Here is a 21,004-nt window from a genome sequence, read left to right on the forward strand (position 1 = left end):
GGCAGTGGGTTTGGCGACGAATAGGAAACGAGGGCCAGCCAACGAGAGCATACAGGTCGCAGTGGTGGGTAGTATTTGGGGCTTTGGTGACAAAATGGATGACACTGTGATAGACTGCATCCAAGTTGTTGAGTAGAGTAATGGAGGCTATTTTGTAAATGACATCGCCGAAGTCAAGGATTGGTAGGATAGTCAGTTTTACGAGGGTATGTTTGGCAGCATGAGTGAAGGATGTTTTGTTGCGAAATAGGAAGCCGATTCTAGATTTAATTTTGGATTGGAGATGCTTAATATGAGTCTGGAAGGAGAGTTTACAGTCTAACCAGACACCTAGGTATTTGTAGTTGTCCACATATTCTAAGTCAGAACCGTCCAGAGCAGTGATGCTAGTCGGGCGGGTGGGTGCGGGCAGCAATCGGTTGAAGAGCATGCATTTAGTTTTACTAGCATTTAAAAGCAGTTGGAGGCCTCGGAAGGAGTGTTGTATGGCATTTAAGCTCGTTTAGAGGTTTGTTAACACAGTGTCCAAAGAAGGGCCAGAGGTATACAAAATGGTGTCGTCTGCATAGAGGTGGATCAGAGAATCACCAGCAGCAAGAGCGACATCATTGATGTATACAGAGAAAAGAGTCGGCCCGGGAATTGAACCCTGTGGCACCCCCATAGAGACTGCCAGAGGTCCGGACAACAGGCCCTCCGATTTGACACACTGAACACTGAACCAGGCGAGGCAGTCATTTGAGAAACCAAGGCTGTTGAGTCTGCCGATAAGAATGTGATGATTGACAGAGTCGAAAGCCTTGGCCAGGTCGATGAATACAGCTGCACAGTATTGTCTCTTATTGGTGGCAGTTATGATATCGTTTAGGACCTTGAGCGTGGCTGAGGTGCACCCATGACCAGCTCGGAAACCAGATTGCATAGCGGAGAAGGTACGGTGGGATTCGAAATGGTCGGTAATCTGTTTGTTAACTTGGCTTTCGTAGACCAGCATGCTTTCCCGTTTTCCAGGTGTCGCCCATCTTCCCCATTATCCCCTGTGTATTTATACCTGTGTTCTCTGTTTGTCTGTTGCCAGTTCGTCTTGTGTTACCAGCGTGCTTTCCCATTTTCCTGTTTCTCAAGTGTTTGTTTCCTAGTTTTTCTGGTTCTAACCATTCTGCCTGCCGTCCTGTACCTGTCTGACTCTGACCTGATTACGAACCTATGCCTGTCCTCGACCTGCCCTTTGCCCCGTGTTATAAGAAATTATTGAAAACTGTACTCTCCGCCTCCTGTGTCTGCATCTGGGTCACATCCTGAGTCGTTATGGTATGAACTGCCCATGAATAACCCAGCAGACTCAGACCAGCTCCACAATGCTGTCTCACAGCAAAGAGCCACCATTGGAAGACACGAGGAGWTACAGCAATGCCTTATGGTACCCAGTTCTCGTCCCGGTTCTGGAAGGCRTTCTGCACCCTCATTGGGTCGTCAGCCAGCCTGTCCTCTGGTTTCCACCCCCAATCTAACGGCCAGTCGGAGCGAGCCAATCAGGACCTGGAGACGGCCCTTCGTTGCCTCGTTTCCGCCAACCCCACCACCTGGAGCCAGCAACTCGTGTGGGTGGAATACACCCGTAACACCCTTCCCTGCTTGGCCGCTGATCTCTCGCCCCTTGAGTGTTTCTTGGGATATCAGCCCCCGCTCCTCCCTGAGCAAGAAAAAGAAGTCAGCATACCCTCTGCCCAGATGTTCATCCGCCGCTGTTGCCGTACCTGGAAGAGAGCCCGGGCCGCTCTTTTGAAGACCACATTCAGGTATCTTCGACAAGTGGATTGCCACTGGACCCCTGCTTCCAACTATTGGCTCGGGCAGAGGGTATGGCTTTCCACTCGGGACCTGTCCCTCCGGGTGGAGTCCTGTAAACTTTCCCCCCGTTTTATCTGCCATTGGGAAATCTCTAAAAATCTCTAAAATCCTTAGCCCCTCTGCTGTTCGTCTTCTGTTGCCCCTCACCCTCTGTATCCCTCCTACGTTTCATATGTCCAAGATAAAACCTGTGTCTCACTGTACTTTGTCTTCTGACTGGTGTCCCTATGGGACCGCACAATACTGTCACACAGCTCCTCTATGTGTAGCAGGGAGGGGGGGGGTAAGGGCAGTAGGGGTCTTCTGGGTCATACGATCTAATTCCCTCCTACGTTTCATACCAAAATGGGAAAAAAAACAAGTCATGAGATAGTAGGGAATAATACAATTGAATATTTCTGACACATTACCTATCAATGTCTATGGGTGGCAGGGGGGGGGGGGTAAGGGCAGTAGGGGTCTTCTGGGTCATACGATCTAATTCCCATCCCTATCGCCTGGTCAGGAGATGGCTGACTGGAGTCGAACCCTGAAGAAGAGGGAGTGAGAAGTAGGAAGGGGTAATAGATATTAAACAGTGCTAGTCTGATTATGTGTTTTGAGTGTGTGTATGTGTCCACTCCCTTACCTCTTTTTTCTAAGTGCCCACTGCCAGTAGACACACAGGAGCCATGCTAGGCCAGACCTGGAGCCTGGGACTTGCCTGGGGAGCACACCAGGTAGGGGAGCACATCTGTCGGGCAGGGTGGCAGCTCTGGCTCTCCAGGGAAGGAGTAGGCCGAAGCCGGGGCCTGGAGCAGGTGGGGTGACCGGTCACGGCATGCCTTGCTGGGGTAGGGCAGGGTGGGGCCTCTGCCTGGAGATGCTGCTGCTGCTGACGGTGTCTCTCCACCTCGGCACGCAGAGAGTCTCGCTCACGTTTCAACATCCGACCAAACTTCGCCGCTGGGGAAACAAAAACAGATGGTGGTGGAGTTGAATTACTCTCATACAAAGTGTCGTGATGTGACTCTCATTAATGTGATGACTGTTATTTATCGAATAATTACCTACTGTGTTTAATTGTTACTGGATTAAATTAATCATGTAACAATTAACTCATTAGGAATTTGGAGCACCACGGGATAAGTTGTTTACCGAGTTACCGTCTCCCGAATTAACTAAAATTAACTTGAATTAACCCGAATTAACTCAAGAATATATATATATATTTATAATTTCCTCATATCAGTCTCATTTTGAACGTCGCAGACCTCGTGAATCTGCACAAACCCGAGTCTTACTAATAATTCCGTACCACACAAATTTATTTGATTATTTATTTACTAACAAACTAAATTATAACACAGGATATACACACGGTATAGGTTATTGATTAGAAACTTTATACGGTGACAACGGGTCCCTAGCGGACTAACACAATATGACACTTGTTACACAAGATGGAGAGTTAAAGAGAGAGAGAAAGCGAGAGAGAAAGAGAAGCAACACTTGGATACATTTGGGAACTACGCTCATAGTAACCCTAATACCTTGCCACGAACTGCCGTTCTTTTGGGTAAGAAGTAATGCATGTATTTACGCGTCGAAGGTCTTCGTAGGTTATCTCTGTGGGCCCAGGCCTTCGTGGAATGGGTTCCGCTTTGTGAGAAGGGTTAGATTGGGCCTTTTTCTTTGATGGCCTTCTCCTTCGTTCTCGGGTGTAAGTCTCTGATTGTCCATAAGAGGTCACAATGTCCTTCTTACATGTCTGTTTACTTGCACTTGTTCTGGAAGAGTGGTCTTCTGAGGACTGCTAATCAGCCGTGTCGATGATCCCCAGAGTGGGGATGAGAGCAGTGTAGGCGATGATGATTTGAAGAGAGTAACAGGATGGTCCTACTTAAATTCATAGATACAGTACTTAGGACAGCTACTCAACCGTAGCATTGATTGTTAAGAGGTTCCTTTGTCTTCTACAACCTTGTGTTGTGTTTCAGGGTTGTGACAAATGTAGACCTAGCTGCAGTTTGTGGTCCGTTTAGTCTGATGTGTTAATTCTTAATCAATCTTTTTTTAGTTTTTTAGTTATTTAACCTTTATTTAACCAGGAAGTGCTCATTAAGATTTAAAATCTCGTTTTCAAGGGCGTCCTGGCCAAGATAGGCAGCACCAAGTCATTACAAAAATTACAGACAAACAACATGAAAAACTACAAGTAATCTAGTAAAAACCATAGAATTCACAAGAGTATAACAAAATCAAAAACAGCAAATTAAAAACATTGACAGGTCAGGGAATCAGTCTCAAGATCATTCATCAGTGATTTCAAAATACCAATCGGGACAAGTTCTTCCAGTTTACAAGTAAGGCGTTCCAAGACGATGGCACAGAGTACATAAAAGCCCTTTTACCAAATTCAGTTTGGACATTTGGAACAGTTAGCAGGATAAAGTCCAGCGAACAAAGAGAGTACCCACCACGTTTCTGAACAATAAAAATGCCCAAATAAAAAGGTAGTAAGCCCAAAATGGGTTTGTAAATAAAAGTATACCAGTGACTGAGCCTACGAGTAACTAGAGAAGGCCAGCCAACCCTGGTATACAAAGTGCAGTGGTGCGTAAGGGTTTTGCAGTTTAAAATAAATCTCAAAGTGCCATGGTAAAGGGTGTCAATTGATCTCAAACACTGAGCGGAAGCATTCATATATAAAATATCCCCATAGTCTAGTAAGGGCATAAATGTAGCTGATACTAGCATCCTTCTGGCTACAAAAGAAAAACAGGCCTTATTCCTAAAATAAAATCCCAATTTCAGCTTAAATTTTTTTGTAAATTGTTGAATAGGCAATTTAAAAGAGAGGCCGTCATCAATTAAAATTCCAAGATATTTATATGAGGTTACAACTTCAATCTCCCTGCCCTGACAGGTAGTAATAGGTGAAAGGTTCAGAGGTCTATTTCTTGCTTTAGAAAACACCATTAGTTTAGTTTTGCCAGTATTGAGGATAAGCTTCAATTGACACAAGGTATGTTGAACAGAATAAAAAGCAGTTTGCAAGTTCTGAAAAGCTTTTGTAAGAGACGAGGCACAACAGTAAATAACAGTATCATCAGCATAAAAATGAAGTTGTGCATTTTGGACATTTTTGTCTAAGTCATTTATATGAATGAATAAGAGAGGACCAAGTACAGAGCCTTGGGGCACACCATTAAAGACAGACAATTTAACAGACATAAGCCCATCAAATTGAGTGCACTGAGTTCTATCAGACAGATAGTTAGCAAACCATGCAACTGCATGCTTTGAAAGACCTACACTCGACAATCTCTGCCTTAGTATAGCATGATCAACTATATCAAAAGCCTTAGAGAGATCAATAAAAAGTTAGACACAGTGGCGTTTTTTGTCAAGGGGTTCAGTGGTATTATTTAAAACCTTCATGGCTGCTKTAATTGTGCTATGCTTCTTCCTGAAGCCCGATTGGTACATTGATAAAATAGAGTTAGTAAATAAAAACTCTTTTAGCTGTTCACTCACAAGGGTTTCAAGTATTTTCACCAGGGGTGACAGCTTTGAGATTGGCCTATAATTATTTAAAAGAGTTGGATCTCCCCCTTTTAAAAGTGGTAGGACAAATGCTGATTTCCAGATCTTTGGAATTTCATTACATTCCAGGGTTAGATTGAACAGATATGTAAGTGGTTCAGCTATGAAATCAGCTGCCAGATTTAAAAAGCAGGGATCCAAAAGATCAGGACCTGCAGGCTTTCTCTGATCTAAGGATTTCAGGGCTTTATGTACCACCTGCACTGAGAATGGCAAAAAGCAAAAAGTTTGACAAGCTCTCACTGGTTCATCCACACAGGGTTGTAAAGAGACAGATGACACTGAATCAAACAGCCTACCAGATGATACAAAGTGCTCATTGAAACAATTCAGCATTTCAGTTTTGTCATAAACAGCAACATAGTCCTTCAAAACACATGACGGTAATCCATTAACATTACTGTTACCAGACATTACTGTTACCAGACATCTACCCTTGGGTAAATAGGGAGAGGGCGGGACTGAGACAGGTAATGGTGGATTGAACGTAGTTATGTAGAGCACCTCAAGATAAAAACGGAATATTCAATATCTGCAAGTTAGACTAAATCATAGCACTACACAATCTGGTGGGTGATAACCTTCAATCTGGATAATAATACAAAACAAATCTTAAGACTAGAGAAATTTATCGACAAATATTACGAAAACAAGCAACACCCAAACATGAAGGAGAGTAAGACAGGCGAACCGATTTCAAAACTAAAACGTGACTCTTCTACAGACACAGACAATTTCATATTTTCACCACCGGGAATGGTAAAGGTCGAAACCAATCTGTTAAAATCAATAAGTGACAAACTGGGTATACTTGAATTAGTCAGTAAGGATATAAAAGAGTTGAAGGCAAGCCTCGGGATGAGTGATGAAAAAGCTGCGACATTGGAGAAGGAAACAAACAAGTTAAAAGTGACAGTCAATAAGATTGAAACCGAAGTGAATGAACTTAAAAAGGAGAACACCGTTCTGAGAGAAGCCTTACTTGATATACAGACTAGATCCATGAGAGAGAATCTGGTACTTACAGGTATCCAAGAGAAAGAAGGAGAAGTTCCTGAATCTGTAGTTAGAGAGTTCCTCTTTACAGCGCCTCAGATTCCACGCGAAGTTATCGACAAAATCCAACTCCCAAACGTGTTCACCGCTTCGGACAGAGAGGGCAGAGGTATGAACGCCCAATCGTTGCCAAATTTGCTTCACTTAAAGATAAAATAATGGTTAAAAGCCTGGGTAAAAGACTTGCTGGGACCAAAATTGGCATGAATGACCAGTTCCCGAAGGAAATTGCAGAACGGCGTAAAGTTCTGTATCCAATTTTCAAGGAAAATAGATTTAAAGGGAAACGAATAGCTCTCGTCGTCGATAAACTATATATTGATAACCAGTTGTTCAGAGACACAAAGACTACTCCATGGCTATTTTAAAAATTACAAAGTTCTTATAGACGAGGAAAATAATGAAACACAATTCTAGCCAGGTTATGGATTGTAATAATACAATAAAAAAATATAGCCTTTCTGTATATCTTCAAATATAACTAATTGGAACACAAAGCACTAATTCAACATGGTGAAGATAAAAACTCAGTAAACAGAATGCATAGTATGTGTGGATGGTGTGTGTTTTTCTTATGTTTGGGAAAGTGTGGCGTTGAGTGAGAAAGGAAATGGTTGCATATCCCAGAACCAATGTATTGCTGTGAGCGGGGTGTGAGAGAGCTTTCGATGTTGTTCAGAGGATGGATATACTTTTTATAATGAATTATACATCATATTTATTTATTTATTGTCCTATCATGGGGGAACTAAATTGTTTAAATGAATTATATATCTCATTTATTTATTTATGATCCTATATGATGGAACGGTCCACAACCCTATACCTTAGACACCCACCTGAATGACCCAGATACTAAGGAGAAGCCCCCTAACTATTTTATGGGCCTGCTGTAAGCGGTCTGTATGCAGCCAAAATGCGGTCAGGGACCTAGAGCAGCACTGCCCCCTCAAGATTCTGAGCCTGCTTGGCAGGGTTGGTCCTGCAAAGCCAAAGCCCCCTAAAGGGAGAGCATACTATACAAGGAAATTCTCAAAGCTGCTAATGAGAACCTTGACAACCTTGTACCTAGCCGGTGGGGATTCCGGTGGGGTGCCCCCACCCAGGCAGTGGCAGTGCTGGCAAMACTAGCTGCAGTAACCCATGGGGAGGGGGTCACACTCGGACATTCAGAGAGGAGGTATATTATTGTGGCCCTGTTGGCACAAAATCAAAAGTCTGACTGCATGGAGATGTGTAAGGGGTGCGTGACTGGCTGCATGGAAGCCAGGCGCAGGAGAGCAGAACTGGGTAATAACCGTAGCAGTTTAATAAGCAAAACCAACAGCACCCGGAACAACAAAATATGGGTACAAAATAACCCGTCGCGAACCAGTCAGAGTGCACAAGCTCTTTACAACAAACAATTTCACACACAGACATGGGAGGAACAGAGGGTTAAATACATGACAAGTAATGAGGGAATGTAAACCAGGTGTGTGGGAAAACAAGACAAAACAAATGGAAAATGAAAGGTGGATCGGCGATGGCTAGAAGACCGGTGACGTCGACCGCCGAACGCCGCCCGAACAAGGAGAGGAATCAACCCTGTGCGGAAGTCGTGACAAGATGCTTGGGAATATGGTCAATACGGGGACCGTGTTGTGGGTGTGTCAGGAAATAGGTGTACATTTGAGCTCCATCATCTAGGACGTGACAATGCTTAATAAAATCTCTCCATTTCTGCCCATTTTTTTTGTACAGTCTTGCAGGCCTTCTCATACAGCTGCAACTGTATATGCATTCGTAAATCGAGACCTTTCTTGAGTTGGGCTCTGGGATGGTGCAACTGTTGTGAATGAATGTGAGCCTATGGTTGTGTGGGGGGAAAGGGTTGAGTGTGTATGTGCGTATCCCACAACTGTTGCGAAGGAGTAAAGATGTTAGGGATGTCATGACGTTGGCCTTTTTGGGTACAGCAAGCCCCATCCCCCTCTCCCTGCCTCTCCCTGCCCCCTACAACTAGGCTTCTGTGGTCAGAGAGGTCGTACATTCCTGGAAGAGATTGTCTCTATACTGTGTGCATGAGGAGACAGAGTGAGCTTTCATAGAAAACAAAGGAATTTCTTCCACCTCACAGAACTTGAGGTCCGAACAACATTTACGTTCCGGAGAAGGTATAAAAGATCGGTGAAGAATCCAGCTACGAACTGGTCCGTTTGTTACAACTTGGGGAAGCTCATGGGAGACGGTGCARCCACATTGCCATAACGCTGCTTATATAATAGACTCAGATATGAGGTTTACATCTAATTGTTGTATAAGATGAATGAGTGAGTATGATACTGTTTGTAAAATTGTGTAAGGCGATTTTGGACTGTTTAATTTAATGAAGGAAACTCCAATTCCCTCATGAGTTGAACTAAATCAGAGGACCGCCCATAAGCCCAGTTAGGGTCAGGCATTCTGCGACAGCCCCTTTTCTGCAATTCCGAGTAAAACCCAACTTTGAGAAATTCTCAGTAGACCAGCTTACCTCGATAACGAGAGGGCCAAGGTTTGAGACCAGCTTACCTCGATAACGAGAGGGCCAAGGTTTGAGACCAGACTGCTGAATCTTTTAACCATACCACGTGGTTAAACTCTTAGACTATCGATACCGACAGAATAAGAACAAGTCTTTGATATTAATTACTAGTCTGCAGCTAGGAATTCGGTATCATTGAACGCGAAGAACGACAACCGCCGAAACATCCATTCTACAACAACACGAATGAATGTCACTCTGAACTACCTACGACAGAGAGAGAGTGAGAGGACGGAAACTCTCCAACGGAAACTAACTTTTCAACAGCGATCAAGACGATACACTGAGCGTAAATATATATATTGATTGCAATTGTTCCCGAATGAGTGAGCGTTCATATGCAAAGGATTAGCATTTCAATTGTTATAATTATCAACTGTGGGTTGTCTTCAGTCGACCCCCTCTCCCTCTTTTGTCTAACAAGCCGCCATGCCGGTTTAGCCCACTAGGGCACATTCTCCTATAATTTCTTGTAACCATATTTACTTTGTTTGTTTGTTTATGCATTTCTGTGAATTACTTAGTTAGTAATAAATAAATTATTTAAGACAATTGATGTATGGATGACTCATAGTGAAGACTGGGTTCGTGCAGATAACCAACAGTTTACGACGTTTGGAATGAGACTAACGTGAGGTAAAGTAAATAATTAATTAATTAAGAAGACTATTGATCAGATATGAAAATATCTGAAAGGTTATATTGGAAAATTATAACTTTGTAATCTGAATATTTTCCTTGGTGCCCCGACTTCCTAGTTAATTACAGTTACATGATTAATCAGTTTGATCACGTAATACTAATTACAGAGAATCTTTGATAAAAACTAAGTCTTCAATTTAATGATAGTAAAGACACGACAGGGACAATATAGGATGATTCACAATAATTGTTTGTTAATATAATAATTGCTTGCAATAATGTAATTTTGGTAATGGTGAGACTGGTGAGAGGTAAAATCCTTTGCATAAATTGCCTACATCACTACAAATATGAATAGCTAATTATGGAAATTAAGAAACAGGATTTTGCTATATATAATGCAAATCGAGGTGAGGGCGATGGAAATGCATTTGGCGGTTGATCTACTTCTGTTCTGTAAATGGCACTGTGTGCTCTTTTAAAAGGATGGATCCCAGTCTTTTCAGGGCTATAGGATACGGGGGTCGGGGGTGGTCTTCCGGGCATTGGGATGACAACCCAACTTGGCATGAGGAGGGCTTTTAGCGGGTGGAAAAGTGGGGACCAATTGGAGTTTTACTTATTAGCAATGCAAATATCATGGTACAGCTATATAGACACTCAATCATCATGTTACTTTTTAATGGTACATTTACAAACATATATTTTGATAAATAGAATTGAAAGTTGTGTCTCATTATGGTAAGAGGTGAAATAAGTATAGCCAGTTACAACTGTAATGGCTTAGCAGATGGCTTAGCAGACGATCAGTATTTGCCTGGCTAAAAGAGAAGGAATATAATATCTATTGTTTGCAGGAAACTCATTCAACAATTTTAGATTAAGTTTTGTGGAAAAAGGACTGGGGGGCGAAATATATTTCTCCCATGGGCAAAGAAGTTCAAAAGGGGTGATGGTTTTAATTAACAGTAATTTTGATCCAAATGTGCAAATTGTCCAAACAGATCATCAAGGTAGATGGATTATTTTAAATATGTTATTGGACAATAAACATACATGGATTATTAACCTATACGGTCCAAATAATGATGATCCAAGCTTCTTTGAAAATATATATAAGAATTTATCAACTCTACAAGCAACACTAGACTCTATTATTATGGTGGGAGATTTTAATACGGTCTTAAATACCTCTATGGACCGGAAAGGAAATCACACTATAAACTATCACCCTCAGGCACTTAAGGAAATCATGAATGTCATGGATATATTGGAGTTAGTGGCTATATGGAGACTTAAATACCCTGACCTAGTGAGATATACATGGCGGAGGCTTAATCAAGCTAGTCGTCTTGACTACTTTCTTATACCATTCTCTCTGGCACCAAAAGTTTAAAACGTGTTGATAGGGGACAGAATGCGGTCGGATCATCACATAATTGGCATATATACTACTCTTACCGAATTTCCACGTGGGCGAGGATATTGGAAATTTAATCAAAGCCTACTAGATGATAAATTGTTTAGAACTAGGACAGAAGATTTTATAACTGACTTTTTCAGACATAACATAGGTACAGCAGATCCCCGTATTGTATGGGACACTTTTAAGTGTGCCTTTAGAGGCCATGCAATTCAGTACTCATCTATAAAACAAAAGCAATTTAGATCAAAAGAGTCCATATTAACAAAGGAAAGGGAAGGACTAACAGTACAGTTAGATAGCAATAAAAACTGTACCATAGAGGCACAGAATAAGTTAGAGGAAAAACAAAAAGACATGGAGGAACTTATTCAATAAAGATCCAGTGTAATATATTATAAAAATAAAGCGAACTGGATGGAATATGTGGAAAAATGCACCAAATTCTTTTTCAATCTTCAATATAGAAAAGCTACAAAACAAAATGTATTGAAACTTGTTACAAATGATGGAGTCACGCATGATTCAAATTATATAGCGAAAGTAAAGTACTTTAAGAATATGTTTTAGTTTCAGTCTCCTCCATCTCAACTAACTGAAACTAATTGTATGGATTTTTTCCCTAATAATAATGTAAAATTAACATCTGTACAGAAAGACTCATGTGAAGGCCAAATTACGGAGGAGGAACTTCTTGATGCAATTAAAGCCTTTAGGGCTGGGAAAACTCCAGGGCTGGATGGCATACCAGTGGAAGTATACAAAACTTTTTTTGATATACTCAGAGGACTATTATTAGCATGTTTTAACCACTCCTATATAAATGGTAGATTATCAGACACGCAACAAGAAGGTCTGATATCGTTATTATTGAAACAGGACCCAAGTGGTATATATAAAGATCCAGTCCATTAAAAAAAATCATACACTTCAGTGTTGTGATGCAAAAATCCTAGCAAAATGCTTGGCACATAGGATTAAAAAAGTATCATCAGATATTATTCATCCTAATCAGACAGGTTTTTTACAAAGTACTGGAAACAATAGAATACCATGAAATATCCGGGACACCAGGCCTGGTTTTCATAGCTGATTTTGAAAAGGCTTTTGATAAAGTATGCCTGAAGTTTATATATAAATGTCTAGAATATTTCAATTTTGGAGAATCTCTTATAAAATGTGTTAAAGTTATGTATAGTAACCCTAGGTGTAAAATAGTTTTAAACTTTCTGAGATGTAGCCATTATTTACTATCGAGAGGAGTAAAACAAGATTGTCCACTATCGGCATTTCAATTTATTATTGCCATCGAAATGTTAGCTGTTAAAATTAGATCAAACAATAATATTAAGGGATTAGAAATCCGTGGCTTAAAAACTAAGGTGTCATTGTACGTTGATGATTCATGTTTTCTTTTAAAACCACAATTAGAATCTCTCCATGGCCTCAGAGGATCTAGATACCTTTGCTATCCTCTCTGGATTAAAACCAAATTATGATATTACGTACTGGATCACAAAAAAATGCAAATTTTACATTACCGTGCAGTTTACCAATTAAATGGTCTGACAGAGATTTAGACATACTCGGTATACAAATCCCAAAAGARWGAAATGATCTCACTCCAATACATTTTTATAGAAAGTTAGCAAAAAATAGATACGATCTTGCTACCATRGAAAGGAAAATACCTGTCTATTTGTGGAAAAATCACCCTGATTAACTCTTTAGTCATATCACAGTTTACCTATTTGCTTATGGTTTTGTGTACACCTAGTGACCTGCTTTTTAAATTATATGAACAAAAAAATATTCCATTTTATTTGGAATGGCAAGCCAGACAAAATTAAAAGGGCCTATTTAAATAACGAATATGAATTCGGAGGGCAGAAATGATTAAATATTAAAGCATTAAGCCTCTCACTAAAGGCATCAGTCATACAAAAGTTACACTTAAATCCAAACTGGTTCTCTAGTAAATTGGTAGGAATGTCTCATCCTATGTTCAAAGAATGGCCTTTTTCCCTTTATTCAGACTACACCTGCTCACTTTCGGTTGTTTGAAAAGGAAATAATCTCCAAAATATCTTTATTTCTTAAACAAGCCTTAGAAGTTGGTTGCAATTTCAATTTAATCCACCTGAAAAGACAGAACAAATAATACAACAAATATTGTGGTTAAACTCAAATATACTAATTGATAAAAAAACATGTTTTTCGAAGAAATGTTTAAAAAGGTATAATTTTAGTGAATGATATCATAAATAGGACTGGTGGAGTTATGTCCCACATGCAGCTAACACAGACATATGGAAATGTCTGCTCTACCCAAAATTACCATAAACTAATTGCAGCATTACCACAAAAATGGAAGAGGCAAGTAGAAGGGGAAAAAAGTAAGGAACTTGTATGTCGGCCCTGTATTAAAGAACCTAAATGGTTAAAGAAAAGTGTGATAAATAAAAACATATACCAATTTCATTTAAGGACCAAAAAACTGACAGCTGTGCCATATAAATGGCAAAATAGTTGGGAAGAGATTTTCGATGTACCCATTCCATGGCACATGGTTTATGAATTGATACGCAAAACAACGGCGGATTCAAAACTTCACATTTTTCAATTTAAATTTCTATACAAAATTCTTGCAACCAATAGAATGTTATATATATATGGGGGATACAATCTTCCCAGCTCTGCAGATTTTGCTGTGAGGACACATAGTCATTAGATCATTTATTTTGGTATTGTCTCGTTTTTGGTCACAGGTCCAGGAATGGCTGAAGAATTGCAACATTTGCCTAGAACTAACGCTGCAGATAGCAATACTGGGTGATTTGAAAAGCGATAGTCAATTAATCAATAATATAATAATAATTTTAGCAAAAAWWWWWTTTTTCAATTTACAATCTGTAGAAGCTATGAGAATAGAAAGGTTCAGTACTTTTGTCAAGCATCACTGCACAGTTGAAAAATATATGGCAAATAGAAATACAAAATGGATGGTGTTGAGAGATAGATGGGAGGGGTTGAATGGAGCTGAAGGATGGGACTAACAACAAGATAACCAATGTAAAACATACGGGGTCTGTAAAATGTATATAGGTCCGGGAATTTTGTGAAATAGCAGTTACAAATAGAAATCAAATTGGATGGACATCAGAAATAGAGGAAGGACTAAAAACAAACAAAATAGGGTTTGCGGGAATAATAAAGGTATATTCTAAAAAGAAGTATATATGTCTATATAGGTACATTATGTGTATATGTATGCATATGTGTATGTATATGGTTATATATATTTACCCCAAAAAATATATAGGGGATTGGAAATGATGCAGACAATTACATTGATGGAAGCAACAATCTTTCTGCAATATTAAGCTGATCCACCCCTTTAAAAAACATTTTTATAAAGGGGTGAGCTTTCATCATGTTGACACACTCTCTGTGCTTCCTTGTTGCGTGGCTAGTTACGAGGCAAAGTATCCTAATTACTATGATCTCATTAGAGAACTAAAATCACAATCCTGTCATCACAAAAACATTCTCTTCATCCTTGATATTTTCTACACCACGTAAAGGATGTAAACCTGGTGTTAAAGCCCCTCAAGTTTTCGTTATGTCTGTCAGGACCTGGTTACGAACTCGGGTCTCCGGTGAGAGAAACAGTCACTTAGCTAAATGAGCCACTAATAGTCGGCAGAACCCAGAAGATGAGGCAGACACAGCAGTACTTGAGACGGTGTTTTAATAAAGTAAAAAGGAAAGTACTTCAGGCAAAAATATAAATCCACAACGTCAAAAGTAATTCCAAGAGAAAAAAGGTATATCCTCCAAGTCACATGGTAAATCAACAAAAGTGGTAAGTACAGCAGGGAAAAAACCTCAAAAGAAAAATCAAAAAATAAATAAATGAGAACAAAAACAGAGTACCTCAAGAGAATCCAACTGGAGTAACAAAAGTTCACAGCATGGCTGGGGCTGGGTGCTAACATTCAAACACAGAGCAAAGAATTGAGGAAAACTAAGGGTTTAAAAACATACAAGGGAAACGAGGCACAGGTGAAAATAATAACTGGAAATAAGGGAAAACAAAAGGGTCAAAAAAGCCAATGGGGATTAGTGACCAAAAGGGGTTTTCACCCAATGTTCCCTCTCCTTCGAGCTGCATCCCTCGTCGTTTCCCACCGACCGGTCCAAGATCGCATATTCATCACCCTGCTGTCGGAAAAAGCCCATAGCCTGGGCTACTGCTGTGTGGGATGCCCAAAGTCCTGCTGTGCCAGCTACTCTGCTTTTGCTGAGGAATTACGCGAGTGTTTCAAGGTCCTACCAGCGGTCCTGACTCTTCGCCAAAGTCGGCGCAGCGTGACGGACTATGCCATCCAGTTCCGCACGGTGGCAGCAGCGAGTGGCTGGAACGACGAGGCGCTCAAAGTGTGCTTTCTGAAGGGTCTTTCCGACACCATCCAAGATGAACTGGCCAGTCGGGAACCACCGGACAACCTCGAGTCCCTGATCAAGTTGGCCACGCGCATAGACCAGCGTCTGAGAGAGAGAGAACTCAACCGTAGACCTCTCACCCTAGATCCTATCGGTCCCAGCTCCGAGTCCCCACCTTTATCATCGCTGGCTCCACCGGAACCTATGCAGATTGGATGCATCTCCCAGGCTGAGAGAGACCGCCGGATGAGGGAGCGATGCTGTCTATATTGCGGCAAACCGGTTCCATTTCCGCTCCACGTGTCCAGGGCTCCAGGGAAACGCACTGTCCCGTGCAGGCCTGGGAGGCCTGTAACGGGAAACATAACCTCCTCCCATCCATCCAATTCCCGTCTGCTCATTCCAGTCACCCTTTCCTGGGACAACCACGAGCTTCCCCTTCAAGCCTTGGTAGACTCTGGAGCTGCAGGAAACTTCATGGATGGTATCTGGGCGAAGGAGAATGGCGTTCCCTCTGAACCTCTAAGGGACCCCATGAGGGTTACTACATTGGATGGAAGCCCTCTGGGATCTGGACTTGTCACTCGTGTCACTACCCCCTTGCGACTTTCAGTTTCCCAACACCAGGAAGTGATGAACTTTCATCTGATCCCCTGTTCCGAGTTCCCTCTCGTCCTTGGCTACCCCTAGCTTCACAGCCATAACCCTCACATCGACTGGTCTGTGGGCACTGTCAAGCAGTGGGGTCCTACGTGCCAAGCCACTTGTATCTTCCCGAGTTCCCCGAGTTCTCCTCCCGAGTCTCTAGAATCCATCGACCTGTCCCGAGTTCCCGAGTGTTACCATGACCTCAAACCGGTATTTAGCAAACAGAGGGCCACTATGCTACCACCCCATAGACCTTACGATTGCCCCATCGACCTGTTTCCGGGCACCTGCCCCCCCAGGGGTCGGATCTTTTCCCTATCTCCTCCCGAACGAGCTGCTATGGATACCTACATCAAGGACGCTCTGGCAGCAGGCCTCATGCGTCTGTCCACCTCGCCGGCGGGAGCAGGGTTTTTCTTTGTGGCCAAAAAAGACGGTGGATTATGTCCTTGCATCGACTACCGGGGACTCAATGCCATAACCGTCCGTAACCGCTACCCGCTACCACTTATGGCCACAGCATTTGAGCTGCTCCAGGAAGCAGTTGTCTTCACTAAGCTTGACCTRCGGAACGCATACCATCTTGTGCGGATCAGACCCGGTGACGAGTGGAAGACCGCTTTCAACACGCCTACTGGTCACTACGAATACTTGGTGATGCCCTTCGGCCTGACCAACGCCCCGGCTGTGTTCCAAGCGCTCATAAACGATGTGCTTATGGATATGCTTAACATCTTCGTGTTCGTTTACTTGGATGACATCCTCATCTTTTCGAGCTCTCTTCAAGAACACACTAAGCATGTCAGACAAGTTCTCAAACGCCTCCTAGACAGCCATTTGTACGTTAAGCCGGAAAAATGTGAATTCCATTCCTCCCGAGTACAATTCCTGGGATTTGTAGTGGAACCCGGTCGAGTCCAAATGGACTCCAGGAAGGTAGGGGCGGTAGCGGATTGGCCCACCCCCAAGTCTGTTAATTCCTGCGGACCTGGTGTCCGGTAATTCCCCGTCTAGTCCTTGTGACTTATCTTTGACCCTTTTCTCAAATGTTTCTCGCTTTAGTTCTTCACGTAGTGGAACTTCTGGAGAACATTGGTCTACGTTTTGATCATCCTTCAACCCTTTGTTACCTTTGTGCTCTGACACTTTGTGTGGGTTGGGTGCAGGAACGTATCAAACAGGTCGATTGTAGCGGTAGTCGTTTTGATGGCGAAATACTTTACAGTTATTTCGACCGCGGTGGTTATTGGATTCGTGGTTTCGTGTTAGAAACCGTTGTTGTGCGTCATCTCTCAATGCTCCAATACCTGATAATGCACCCTCCAACTGGAGTGAGTGCTCCTGGTCAAACTTCAAAACCGAGTGGTCAGGGCTCTTAGCGTTGCGAGCTTTTGATGCCTCAAAAGCTGTGCTTGCAAGCTCTCTGAGTAGTAAGATAGGCAAGCCAACGTGGGCTGCAGGGCCCAAGTAGGTAATGAAGGTGGGATACATGTTCGACAGAAACATTTGTTTAAATGGTAACAGGTCTTCCATTCCTGTTTCAGTGAGTAGGCCATAGTAAGCTGAACGAAGCCTATGATAGTAAGCTTGTGGATGTTCGTTCCGAGCTTGTTTGACCGTGTTAGCCAGTGAGCTATCGTGTTTGCGAGTCGCAGAACCACTGAATTCTAATTTCAAAGCTGTGGCAAGTTTACCGCAGTCATTTAGCACGTGTTGCTGTTGTGGGCGAATGAACCTTGTCACGTGTCTATTTGACGTTCGCTTCAACAGGTAAACCCTGTCAGAACCCGTAGCATTCAGGTAGCCTCCCAACGCGTCCTCTGTCAGCTAGGAACGTCTCAGTATCGTTTGGCTGACCTGGAACGGGGTCAAAGGTGGGGAAATTCTTCACGAGTTTGTCAAGGTATTCCGCGTAAAGCAGGCGTTGGCTTCATCCTGTGGGGAAAATGGGGCCGAAAGGCCAAGAGGAGAAGCCAAGCTTTGGCTTTGTTGGCGAAGAGGCGCCATATTACTCAGGGCCAAATGGCCAACAGGAGAAGACTGAGGGACACTTGATGGAGGCAATGTCTGAAACCTATCGTCTTCACTCCTTTGAGTACCGGACTCCGGTTGCTTGGATGGATAGTCACGCTGTAGAGCGTGACCATTCTGGACTTCCTCCAGATGGTACCTACGGGTGGTATTCTGCTGCATTGCAGAGTCCACTTGAGAGATTAGAGTACTGATTTTGGACACGTGAGTGTCACTTGCTCCTTTCGGTCTCAAACGTATCTGTCATGGTTTGCAGATAGAGGTCCTGAGTATGGAGCGAGAGATTCAGTGATGATATTTCTTCCGCTTGCTTGGAAATCAATATTTCCATCTTCATCACCCGAGTTCTCTCAACATTCATTTGGTCAGCGACTTTAAWGAGCTCTGCTGATTTGTCATCCAACTTAGTCATTGTGTTCATCAACTGATCGTCTTCGGTCTGCAGAATTTGGAGTAGAACATTGTCACCTTGAGTAACGTTCAACAAAACTGCCTGCATGTTATCAAATTGCTCGCTCCTGTTTGTAGATAACTCGACAGATTTATCTAGTTTGGAGTGGACTACATCGTATTTAGTTTTGGCTAAATCGAGTTGTTCCTGCAGACGACGATTTTGTTGAAGAGTTTGTGCTCGTTCATCGTCATGAGTATTTGCAATTACTTTTAATTGTTCAGATTTCAAACGCAGTTCCTCGACTAGCAGAATGTTTTCATTTCCTGCTTTTGTCAAAAGTTGCTCAATTCTCTCCACCTGTGCCCTCATGTTAGCCATGTCTTGCACGTGCTTCAGCTGTGCACTGTGGTATTGGACCGATGCCAACCTTTGATGGCGATACATACGTGCTAAAGTGGAGAGCACCATCACAAAGCAGTTTTTTCGCTAATTGCATAATTAGGGTTGGTATCGCTGCTGAGGTCAGAGATCAATCCTTTTATGGGTGGAGGTTCACTAATTAGCGGAGGAGTGGTGACCATCTCCTTTGATAGCTTGCACATTATTAGAAAGAAATTTAGGAAAAATGTTCCTAATTATTTTTTCAAAGTTTGGGTTTGGAATTCATTGGAAGCTGCAAAGACAAGTTTAATCTATTTATAGATGTTGACGAACCATCAGCACCGTACCAGTAATGTGGAAGTTGGACGTGAATGAATTTACAAAAGCAAATTGAATTAATTAATCAATGCCAATGATTAATCCTTCCTGGGTAGGCTATCTGGGTATTAAACTTGAATTAACCTGAGATGTTGCTTCATCCAGGTTAATATGAGAAGTTTAAAAGTGTCTCATTTGATTGGAAGAACATTAATACTTCATCACCCTCCCGGATCCGGGATCCTCCTCATCAAAAAAGCTGACTAGCATAGCCTAGCCTAACGGGACAGGGATATCATATAATATAATTTTCATGAAATCACAAGTCCAATACAGCAAATGAAAGATAAACATCTTGTGAATCCAGCCATCATTTCCGATTTTTAAAATGTTTTACAGCGAAAACACAATATGTATTTCTATTAGCTAACCACAATAGCCAAACACACAACCGCATATTTTCACCATGTTTCCACCGCATAGGTAGCTTTCACAAAACCGACAAAATAGAGATAAAATGAGTCACTAACCAAGAAGAAGAGATTCCGTAGCTGACATAGACACCTGCTCACACGCAGCATCTGAAGAAGGCAAAGAACACGACAGGGCGGACAAGGACACAGGAACAGCAAACATCAAACAAGAATCCGAAAGGACAGAAGCGGAAAACAGAGGGAGAAATAGGGACTCTAATCAGAGGGCAAAATAGGGGACAGGTGTGAAAGAGTAAATGAGGTCGTTAGGAGAATGAAGAACAGCTGGGAGCAGGAACGGAACGATAGAGAGAGAGAGCGGGAGAGGGAGAGAGGGAGGAGGAGAGAGAGAGAGAGAAAGAGGGAAAGAACCTAATAAGACCAGCAGAGGGAAGCACAGGGACAAGACATGATCAAAGACAAAACATGAAGAACATACATTCCGTTTGTGAGAGAATGTGGCATATTAAGACTGCAATCGTGTGAGTCTAAAACATGGAGCAACGTCGCAACATTTCCCCAGAATGTCCGGAGATATTTTGGACACTCACCTAATCTGACCAAAGAACTCAATCATAAAACTTTACATAAAAAATCTTGTTGTATGGCAAATGAAAAGATACACTGGTTCCTTAATGCAACCGCTGTGTTAGATTTTTAAAAATAACTTTACCACAACATACAGCTTGGGTTATTGTGAGCACAGCGCTCACCAACACGGCGGAGAATAGGCATCAACATATTACACAGAAATACGAAATAACATCAATAAATGTTGTCTTACTTTTGCTGAGCTTCATCAGAATGTTGTACAAAGGAAGTCCTATTTCCAGAATAAATCGTTGTTTGGTTTTAGAATGTCCATTTTCTTCTGTCGAATTCGCGCACACAATGCTAGCGCAAGGTTGCTAACATTCCCATCCTCTCTTGGCGCAAAGAACGGAAAACTGCCAAAAGTCCCAATAAACGTTGAATAAACTGAAAAAACTCAGTTGAAAAAAAAACTACTTTATGATGTTATTATATATGTATCAAATAAAATCAGAGCCGGAGATATTCGCCGTGTATACCTGACCGCTTTTCAAGAAGACAATGTTGAGGCTCCTCGCCGCGTCGAAGACAAAGAAAATACCCGACTGTCACTCCAAAAGCTCTTGTTCGGCTCAGATCAAGCTAGACACCCATTC

General features: G+C 42.0%; 1 long non-coding RNA gene across 1 annotated transcript in view; it reads right to left on the reverse strand.

The window, feature by feature from the left end:
* Positions 1-2,296: 2,296 nt before the first annotated feature.
* The window catches only part of LOC112074397 (uncharacterized), a 40,065-nt gene continuing 21,357 nt past the window's right edge, over positions 2,297-21,004 (reverse strand). The window contains exons 2-3 of the long non-coding RNA XR_002894735.2: positions 2,480-2,796; positions 2,297-2,380 (exon numbers count right to left, since the gene is read on the reverse strand). This is a non-coding gene — a long non-coding RNA (uncharacterized lncRNA). The remainder of the gene's footprint in view (positions 2,381-2,479; positions 2,797-21,004) is intronic.

The sequence above is a fragment of the Salvelinus sp. IW2-2015 genome, unplaced genomic scaffold (assembly GCF_002910315.2).
Source record: "Salvelinus sp. IW2-2015 unplaced genomic scaffold, ASM291031v2 Un_scaffold2618, whole genome shotgun sequence".
NCBI classification, from domain to species: domain Eukaryota; kingdom Metazoa; phylum Chordata; class Actinopteri; order Salmoniformes; family Salmonidae; genus Salvelinus; species Salvelinus sp. IW2-2015.